The sequence below is a fragment of the Leptidea sinapis genome, chromosome 11, assembly GCF_905404315.1.
Source record: "Leptidea sinapis chromosome 11, ilLepSina1.1, whole genome shotgun sequence".
In the NCBI taxonomy this organism is placed as follows: Eukaryota; Metazoa; Arthropoda; class Insecta; order Lepidoptera; family Pieridae; genus Leptidea; species Leptidea sinapis.
The window spans coordinates 5992524-6004031 of record NC_066275.1 but is presented as its reverse complement, the minus strand read 5'-3'; the positions used below and the strand labels follow the sequence as shown (position 1 = coordinate 6004031).

Sequence of the window (11508 nt, the reverse complement as noted above, 5' to 3'; positions counted from 1 at the left end):
CTGGTTTTCCTTGCATTAATTTAAACTTGTAGTATCTTTACTGCATTTATGGTGGTATAGTTCTGTTCTATGTTTTTTACTTTATATTTTATCAATAAATTGTAATGTTATATGTCGTACAGTTGTATAATATCCTTTACAATATCTTAGGAAGTCACGATTTTACAAAATATACGAAATGGAACAATAAAGAACCAATACTAGCAGTGAATAAATAATAATAATACAAAAAAGAACGTGGGCGGCGGTCATCACTTAACAACAGGTGACACGTACGCTCGTTTGTCCTCCTTGTCCAAAAAAAGTGTTGTTTACCATAAAAAAAGGAAATTTCCTTTATGTTTTATTTTAAAGACAATTATTTTTTTACTAAAGTAATTCAATCAAATACATGTGAAAAATTATGATTGTAAACCAATATTAAATTATCCAGCTCACAGTGCCTAAAAATACATTTTTATTGATATTAATCCATTTTCCCGAGATATATTACTACTAAAGTAGATTATTTAATGATTATTTTATCAGATTTTTTTTATTTGAATACAAATCGCTTATTAAAATAATAACGTGCTCCGCCTGGGTAACGGTCATGTTATTTGGAAACCGCCGAGATGTTTCTTCGAGAGCACGTCCCGTCCCGAAGTCCTTTGACTCTGCTGCAACTCTACAATACCTATTCAGTATTCACTATTCTCAAGTTCAGAAGATTGGAAATTTAGAACGAGGTTCAATTCTATTTTTACTCGACTACATTTAAACGACTTTTGAATTTTGTTGAGTTTTTCTTGCTGACCATACTTCCTAGAACTGTCATCCGAGCCAGGTACTGAGTGAAGTTAGGACTTTTAAAATATACTGATTACTGAGTAGAACTAGATTGCTATCTATAGTTTGAACTTTGAGTAAATGTATTCTCTGATTGTGGAGTTGCTCAATGTTTTGCAAATTTGCATCATCCTTAACCAGCTGATCCTGATTGATGATATCATTTGAATTTATCATCCGGCATAGTAAAGAACATACCTAAAAGATTTCATTAGCAGTGAGACATAGATTTTTTTGTTTAGTTCTTCAGCTTATTAGACAGGATCTGAAAGCTCAACTATTTCTTATATTTTGTTGTATTAAAGGTCTTACTAGTTGAAGACAATCACTGTTTAATTGACTTCTATTCAATTGAGGATAAATAAAAGCGGTGCAAACTGTATATTAGGGCAGTGCTTAACATGATCTGTGAATACACAAAAAACTATATATTTTATTTATTGAATAACAGTGGAAACATAATTCATAAAAGTCTATCGCGACCCCATTGCGTTGTGCGGCGAATACATAACTGTTCTATGAGAACAGAGAAGATTGGGAAGTTCATGTGTCAAGAGATTAAGAGAGTTGCATTTACAACATCCATCAGAATGTAAGTATTCTTTGCATATTAAAAATTTAAATACTCAAAAATAATGTATTGATAATCTAGTAAAAATGTAGTATCCTTTGGGACGGATTTGAGTGATGGGGTGTGGAGGGAGATCTCTCCATCTCCTTCATCTGTTTACTAGTATTGTTTGTTCTACATTAGATTTGTTCTGGCTCGGACATTGAAAAGATCCCTATTGTTTAGTACAACCACTGAAATGTACTAGTTTGGTCTCATAGAACTATTAATACACTAGTACATTGATTGATGTAAGTAAGTTCTGCAGCTAATACTTATATGATTTTCCTCCATACTTTGCAGGATTGTCATTAAATTATTATTACATACAGAATATAAGTGCTGCACTATTCTTTAATTTAAGAACTAATAAGAAAGTACCTACTTAGTACTTACTTACAAATAAATTGATGAAATTTCCCTAAAATATTACAATGGCGACCATGCAATGTTATAAAAAAGAAATAAAAGAGCCAGTACTCTTTTTTTTATGATAATAAGGAACAAGATGAGCAGGATGTTCAGCTGATGGTAATTGATACAACCTGCCTTCATTGCTATGCAATATTGTTAACAGTACTGGAGATGCCAAATACATAAGGCATAATTATAACATAATATCTTAGAGCTCATTCTTTTGTCATCAAAATACAAAGATATTGACATATGAGAAACAACTAGACCCCCGATCATATTTATTTATTTATACGGAACATCAACATCATGTTATATATAACAATCAATGAGTCTTACTTTATAAAGGAACAAACACTAACACACATGACTATAATAGATGCACACAGCACTCAGTTTGGTTAATTAGTAAAATTTCAATCCAAACATATAACTAAACAACAATAATGGTTATGAGATCAACTTAAGTAATTTTTTTATTTTTAAGGTTAAAACGCTACAAATTATCTGATTTTATTTTCATTTTAAAAGAAGTAAAAAAGAAATCTAACATATAAAATTCTTGTGTCATGGTGTTAAAACTTTGAACTCCTCCGAAATGGCTTGACCAATTCTCATGAAATTTTGAGTGCATATTGGGTAGGTCTGAGAATCGGACATCTATTTTTCATCCCCCTAAATGTTAAGGGTGGTCCACTCGATATTCTTTTTTATTTTAAATTTGTTTGATTATGAGTCTGCATTAAAAATACATACAACTTCAAATTTTCACCCATCTACGATCAACACTTACTTTTGTATCGCGATTTTAATATCGGCAATACAACGTTTGCTGGATCAGCTAATAACAATATAAAAATGAATAAAAGTGCATCTATAAGATTAGAGTTAACATTTAAAACAAACACGTTAGAAATTGAATGGTGACAATATCATGTTTTTATACTTATTTTCTGATTATTTGCATCAATGATCACATTAAAAGGTTGTCAAAAAATGTCCTAGCTGTGTTCTATATACGTATACATTAACTTAAACAGTTAAAATTAAAACATTCATTTAAATAAACACCTTATTTCATGGTAGTAATGTTCAAAGTCTATTGTATACACTCATTAGAATTAGTAAGATTATGTCGCGTGCATGATGAACAAGAGCACAAGCAAAATAATTAAAATGTCAATTAAGTTAAACAATTTTGTTAATTTAAAGGGGCAGTTGTCTGAAATACCTCATTACAACTTTTTTAAGTTTGGATATGCTGTTTTTTGGACAGTTTTTAATTGAACAATTTGCCTATGGTAAGCATTGTACTCATAGCACGGAACATTACTGAATGAAATCTCTGCCTAACAGACAAGTAGGTTCAGACATATTTGAGTGTGATTGTGTGTCTGGTTCATTATTGTATGTCAATGATGTGATAGTAATGCTTCAATGGCAATTATACAAGCAATTCTACTCAAAAGCTAGATGGCCCCTACTAAAAAATGACCGACAGGCTCATTATTATGAAAAATTGCACATAATTTTGTGTCAGGAGTTATAAAATACTTTACACTTAGTTATTGCTTGTATACTCAATCCCCTTTATTTATAATAGTCTGCTAACTTAAAGCATTGCTAATTCTCACTCTGTCTTCTTTCTATACCTAGACCTAAGTCAGAATGAGAAAAAACACTCTGTAGGGGCTGTTTTAAGTTGCGGACCATTATGAATAAGGGGGATAATCTTTAAACAGCCTTTTAAATAAAATTGTCATATTATCTAAGATTTAATTAAAAAGCTGTGGCTGCTTTTTATTGTTTGAGGTTGGAGACATGTTAGTTGTGAGAGATCAGAAACTCACAGTTGTTGGTCGATTTTTCATTAATAATATTGTGAACAATGGAAAATGCTTTGTTTGCTGGACAATGTTCCTCTGAGATTTACCACAAAAAAACTTAAATAGTGATTCACAGGTTTCATGCTCAGAGGAAAGTAGAAATTATTTGAGATAAAATATACAAAAAAGATGCTAGAAGTACTGTGTGGAAATTGCTAAATAGAGCAGTCAGTATTGTCACTTAAAAAAATAACATTTAGTGAGTTATTACCACTAAGTTAGTATTAACAATGAATATACTATTAGATGTATTTGTAAAATGTTTTAATAAATACAATTTAATAATTTATTAAACAAATTATTCATTGTTTATTTGAGTACATTTTTACAAGATATTATTCACCAAGGTTCACCTTGCATGACAATCTACCTCTAAGATGGTTGAGCAGATGAAAAATAATTAGAACAATATTGGTCTCTTTCAACAGTATTTATTATAGATATCAACATAGGAGCTATAGAAACCAAGATAATGGCGAAAATATCGATTTATGTGATCTTTGACCTTGAATAACTTATGAGTTACGACACCCTTGTCACTCGAGAGTCGAGACAACTTTAAGAACGCTTTAATTAAGGTGTAAATATAAATACTTATTTAAGTTCCTGCTTTTTAACTCACATTCCGACTTCCGAGGTTGACACCATTTTTAACCGACTTCAAAAAAGAGGAGGTTGACTTGATTGGTATTTTATGTGGGTAACCGATCACGCTGAGATTTATGATCCGATTTCCGTGATTCTTCCATACTTAGATGATGAATACAACATTTTTATCAATATTTTTGTTTTCGTGGATGATGTAAAATATAATGTTTGTACCGCTTTTTTAGGAGTTTTCGTTTAGGTTGATATATTATTATTTTAATTAACCCGTCGCGATAAGTGGGCTATATATATATATACGTGTTTCAAGTGAACGTTGTTACCTATAGAGTTTCGAACAGCATTTTTCGGAGTCGATAACTTTTTTCCATTCTCGTTTCTTGTGATCTATGTTGTGAAAGGTGCGCGACACCTTTCGTAGACCTGCCTTTAGCTACTTAAAAGTACTATTTAATATAAGAAAATAAAAAGAAACGAAATGTTATAGTTTTCCTCAGGTATAATAAACCCTATCAATAGGCTACCACATACAATTACTAGTAGGTATTTTATTAATATCAAAGAGGTTTGCATAAGAGGTGTATTATTAAATTAAATCTTTATTAGGTTATTTAATAATTTTTAGTTTTTGAAGTAAGTACATAGGTACATACATAAGTGCAATGCCTTGAGTGACATTAATATCTCTATATTACGCCTTTTTTTTTGTAAAATGTATAATAAATCAACTTTTACTATTCACTGACACCAATTCTACGAATATTGATTTTTTTTTCTGTATGTCCTTTTATAACTCAAAAACGGCTTGAACGATCTTCATAAAAATTTGCACATAATATGTATAATGGGATCATGCGAATGCCTTATTCATATACATATACTTCATACACATACATATACATTCCCACCAATAGAATAGGCTATATATTTAGACCGCGACTCCGTCCGTAGTAAGTTCGTAATCTTCGGGAAATCTTAAAGTATATATTATGGTCCGTTCCTACCAGGCGTGTGAGTGTGTAATAGGTATTATAGGTATTCGCTTTCACGTTACTCAACTGATTATTATGGGAAATGTTGTACACACAGTGAAGGGTTTTTGTTATTATACACGACATCAGCATTGCAGATTGGTTGCGGCAGAAGCCGTGATCAATAATGCCATCAAAAACATAACTTAAAAAAAAACAGTCTCGCAACTCAGTTTTTCCACCGTAAAAAGTTGCGGATGCTATACCTAGTATTTACTTTGATTACCGCGAGTGTTAGACATTTAAATAAAACACTTTTAAAGGATTAAAACACGTGGAATTGTAACTGTGTTATTACATTAGATTTGTGCGTAAAAGTTTCATTTTTATTTTAGTTAACCCAATGTTTCAAGACCTTTCCAGGCCTCGTTTTCAGGGGACTGCAGTTGAAATGAGTCAAAGATAGTATTTGTCATAGTTGTCATTATGAAGTTTAGCGCCATTTATTGCCTCGGAGGTGGTTTTTGGCAAAATTTACTGACAGTGTCCTCTTCTTTTTTGGTATGTGTAGTTGTGGGTTTTAATTTAGAGATTATTGTATCTCAGGTGTTAGATAATTTTAAACCGTCTTCTCTATTGAAATTTGGGTGTTTTTTTCTCTTTTACCAAAACTTTTGGTTGGACAAATTGGATGTAGTCAATGTTATATCGCCAACGAAGTTATAGGGGGTCGATGATGGCCTGGACTGCTTCGAGAAAGTATGCTACGACCGTGTCGCTTGTTTTAGCTCGACTTTGTGGTGGATACAGATGTAATCTTCCGAATAAGAAGGTCATTACTGAATGCTGTCTGCAATGTGCTCAATTTAACAAAAACCAAAATTATGTTATACTAACGTTATACCTTAGATAGTTAGATGTAAGTCCACGTAGATGAAGTAGAGGGCATGGTTAGTCATGAATATGCTACTATAAGTAGTAGCTATATTATCAGTAAGCAACATAAAGTAGGTCAGATAAATTAGAAACATTATTATTAAATAAATTATCATTATTTAAATATAACGGTTTTATTATGCACTTGACCAAACAGATATATCGCGTGGACTAGGTACCGAAATATTAGTAGATGTAGATACTACTACTCATACTAAAGAAGTATAACTACATAAACCAAAGATAATATTGTAGCGTATATGTGTATATACGCTGCATTTGTTTTGGTAAAATAAGTCTTTAATATGACATATTTTATAATTTTCAACCAACGAGTCAATGTTTCATAAGTGCATATTGGGTTATCTGGTGCTTGCTATAAAACTTGTTCATTTAATTGGAATGCGCCTGCGCCGGGGAAAACCCATCCGTAATCTGTAGCTTTCACCCACCTGCGGCATTCACGCTGATTATCGCTTTTTATGAATGTTTTATAATAATTTATAAAGTCGTGTAGGTACATCCACTATTTATAACCTAGTATATTATTTATATTATAGGGTAATATTAAGATGATTGGACGTAATAATTTAAGAGTGAAGGAAAATCTCATACTTTACCGTGATATAATTAAAACTGAATATAATATGTAAATAGCGTAATCGTTCGAAATACCAAACACATTACAACGGTCAGGCAAGACGCACTTACTCCAGTGGCTCTGAGCTAACGTCAGGGTTCCAATCCTGGTAGATGCAAACGATTATATGATAAATAGAAGTGTAACAAATGTACATAACATATGTATGTAACAAAAATGTAAACTATTCAATGTTTGTTTGTTTTATGTTACCAATTTAACATAAAACAAACAAACTCAGGCAGCCATAGTTTGACTGAAATTGCGTCAATTATAAATTGCAAACTCACGTTGATAAGTTAGTAGTATTATTGGTGTTAAATAACTACAATACCGACGTTCGTATCTTCTTTATCGATCGATTTGATTGATTCCAAACTTGATTGTCAAAATTGTAGCTCGTATTGTTTAAGTAAAACGCATTTAAGTCTTATTATATCAGAATATAATAGAATAATTAACATTTTGCAGCAAGGCGCCATATACATATACATATATTAATAAGAAACAAAATAGGAATAAGTGTATTTTTAAGTGGATTATTCATGTCAAGAAATACCATGATGAAGCAAGGGCGTATTTTAAATTATGGGTTATAGCTAATAAACCTCGTAGTGGTACATTATATGAATTGATGCGGTCGTCAAGGAATAGCTTTCGATCCGCATTAAGAAAGTGTCAAATGGGCCAAGAACAATTCAAATACGATTTATTGGCTAAATATCACAAATTTTGTTAAATTTTGGCGTATCACAAATTCTTGTAAAGGGCCTAGGTCAATCCCTACTACTATTGGTAGTGAAAATGGTTGTACGAATATCGCGAATAACTTTACAATGCATTTTCATGTTGATTCTTTAAAAGGCATGATTCCTTTAGAATTCTTTTGGTGTCATTTCTAATATACTAGATACTACTACCGCTTCGGAAACAAATGGCGCTCTGAGAGAGAAGAAGCGGCGCAAGAAACTCTCCCAGTGTTCTTTTTTTGCGCTCTTTTCAATAATAATATACAATATTGTATAGTCATTTCTATCGCTATAACATAATCACAATCTAGTCCCAGGCTGTCCGATCATTTAGATATACAGCTGTGGAGTAATAGGACTTACGACAGAGCCATTTTTTTTATAAAACATTTAAATTTATTTATAGATAACGCCTGAACAGTAAATAAATTTTTAAATTTACTTTTATAATAAAGTATATACATTTACCCTTAAAGCTATAATGTATCTTATGAAGCCTACTAGAATTAGTTACAAGCAATCCCTTATTTCTTAGTGTTATAATAATGGAAATCACTAATAAGAGCAAAAAGGTGACCATTTTTGTGAACGTTTATTAAATTTTCATAAATGTACTGTATTATAATTTTTGTAAAGTATTTTTGTAAATCAAAAGTTGTGAACGTGTACTTGGCGCAATTTATTACAGTGAAACTGTTTTTGTTCAGATTTTACATCTTTTTGTAAAGTGAAAATTTCTTTTTGGTATTTTTGTAAATCAAGAGTTGTGAACGTGTACTTGGCGCAATTTTCTACAGTGAAACTGTTTTTGTTCAGATCTTCTAAATATCTGGAAAATACCGCGTCAATTGTGGTCCCATATTTTGTTGTGGATTCTTGTGGATCATAATTCATTTCCAAATTTTCAATATTTTCGAAAGAAAAGTTGTCAACCCCTTATTATTAATTATAAGTTTACTAGTAATAGTAACATTTGTAGAAATATTATCTAAACAGGTTGCTGTTGTAGAAGTGATTCTAGTAGGTTCCCAAAATACATTGTACAAATTAAAACATTGAAATAAATTTTTAAGGCTAGTACGTAGTAGGCTGAAGGTTCAAGCAAGTTTATATTAAAATCTCCACACACTATAATTGATTTGCTGGTTTTGCTAAATTTTGGTAGTACCCTCCTCCATTCTATGTTGTAATTGTTCATATGATGCAGTGGGGGGGCGGTAAATTTCTTTAGTTCTATACAAGCTACCTCAATTAGTTGTTCTATAGAGAGATTAACAATATCTCTTCTATTTTTACATTTTAATCTATTTTTAATAATAAAGGCATAAAAGGCATTTATTTTCTCAAAATTGATTCCTTTAGAATTCTTTTTGATGTCATTTCTTATACTACTAGATACTACTACCGCTTCGGAAACAAATGGCGCTCTGAGAGAGAAGAAGCGGCGCAAGAAACTCTCCCAGCATTCTTTTTTTGCGCTCTTTTCAATAAAAATATACAATATTGTACAGTCATTTCTATCGCTATAAAATAATCACAATCTAGTCCCAGGCTGTCCGATCATTTAGATATTCAGCAGTGGAGTAATAGGATTTACGACAGAGCCATTTTTTTATAAAACATTTAAATTTGTTTATTCTTAATTCCGCCGAATTCCACCTTCGCACAACACGCCACAAGTTAGGATTTCATCCCCACTATCTGGATGTGTGGCGGTCCTCTACAGTGCGGTTTTCAAGGAGCTTTCTCCCTCGTACTACAAAGCTATGGAATGAGCTTCCTTGTGCGGTGTTTCCGGGACAATACGACATGGGTACCTTCAAAAAAAGCGCGTACACCTTCCTTAAAGGCCGGCAACGCTCTTGTGATTCCTCTGGTGTTGCAAGAAAATGTGGGCGGCGGTGATCACTTAACACCAGGTGACCCGTACGCTCGTTTGTCCTGCTATTCCATAAAAAAAAAATGCCTGAACAGTGGCTGGGACTTTATTGTAGAAGTGTATACATTTACCCTCAAAGCTATTATGTATCTTATGAACCCTACTAGAATTAGTTACAAGCAATCCCTTATTTCTAGTGTTATAATAATGAAAATCACTAATAATGAGGGAACCTCCATGTATTGCCCTATTTCTACAAAACGAACTGACTACTTTATGTTCTCTAAAACTTAACTGGATCTGATGACTTTTATGCCAATGTTCTGTAATACATAATATATCTATATTACAGCAGCTCAAAAACAGTTCAATTTCTAATTCCTTACTTGAGGTACCTTGTATGTTCTGGTGAACAATATTTATGAGCTTTATATTATGCTTATCTCTAGCAGTAACAGTTACATTTGGTGAATGTTGCCTGTTTTGTATGATATTGCAAGAGTTGACCTCCCTTATCGAATAACATAATTTAAATTATTTGAAGAAAAATCTTCATTCTAATATTTTTGTACATTAGTACTAATACATTCCCCAATAGAGGCTTGTTTGTCAGTTATTTCACAATTTCGTCCAATAGGCATCCTTATTAAATATCACTACAGAGGAAGTAGTTTGTTGATTAAAACTATATTCTACTATCGTAGCCAGCTGTCGCTTAAATCTAAGTGGTAGGTATAGGCTACCATTAGTTAATTTCAAATATTATGAGTATTATTATTTATTACCAAACATTATACCTATGATTGTTTTGTTTTATATTTAGATATTTCTTTAGTGGTGAACAATGTATATTATGAAAATGATTTTTGTAAGCAGGTAGATTTTGTAATTAAGGATTCTGATGTAGTTAGATCTTTTTAAAGTGTTAAAAGAAGTATATCCTCTGGCCATGATAAATTAAATATTGAACATTTAGTGTATGATGGTCCCTCTATAATCACAGTGTTAACTGCTTTGTTTAATTATTTCATAAAACATACTATATTGCCATTGGATTTTATGAGGACTACAGTTGTCCCTGTAACCAAGAACAGAATGGGTGATCTTTCTCATGTTAATAATTATAGACCAGTATCTTTATCAACTGTACTTTCTCAAGTTTTTGAACAGATTTTGTTACCATTATTGGAGAATACAATAAAACTTAATGGGTGACAGTTTGGATTTAGACCTAACCTTTCGACTGATCTAGCTATATTTTCTTTAAAAAATTGTACTGCTTATTACACTGACAGAAAAACATCGGTATATGCTTGCTTTCTTGATTTAAGCTAAGCTTTTGACCATGTGGTGTACGATAAGTTATGGGGCAAGTTAGAAAGGACTGGCGTGCCAGACGGCATTATCCGCATTTTGAGGTATTAGTATCAAAATCAACAGAATGTAGTAAAATGGCAAAGTTCATATTCAGATCCTTACGTTCTAAACTGTGGAGTAAGACAGGGTGGTTTAACTTCTCCTTTGTTTTTTAATCTGTATGTTAATGACTTGATTGATGATCTGAGTGAGACGCATGTTGGATGTCATATAGGAGGATTTAATGTTAATAACTTGAGCTATGCAAATGACAGGCATCAAAAATATGCAAGGGAACATGGTTTACTTTATAATGAAAAAAAAAGTAACGTTTTAGCGTTTCGGTCGGGGCGAGGTCCTGACTGAGTCCCTCCAATATATCTTAATGGAATAGAGTTAGTAAATGTAAATCAATTTAAATATTTAGGCCATTTTGTTATCAGCACTCTGAGTGATGATGATGATATAGAGAAAGAGGGAAGAAATTTATCAGTTAGGGCGAACATGATAATAAGAAGATTTCAGAAGTGCAGTAGGAATGTCAAAAAGCCAGTCCTTTTATACAAGTTACTTGTGGGTGAAGCATACACGTAAAACTATGAACATTTTTAGAGTGAAATATAATACTGCTTT

General features: G+C 32.0%; 1 protein-coding gene across 1 annotated transcript in view; it reads left to right on the top strand.

Annotated features, from left to right (window-relative positions):
- The first annotated feature begins 1030 nt into the window (after window positions 1–1030).
- LOC126966715 (uncharacterized) overlaps window positions 1031–11508 on the top strand; it is a 35116-nt gene continuing 24638 nt past the window's right edge. Inside the window, exon 1 of the mRNA XM_050810926.1 lies at window positions 1031–1420. The gene's annotated coding sequence lies outside the window, so the exon portion shown is untranslated. The remainder of the gene's footprint in view (window positions 1421–11508) is intronic.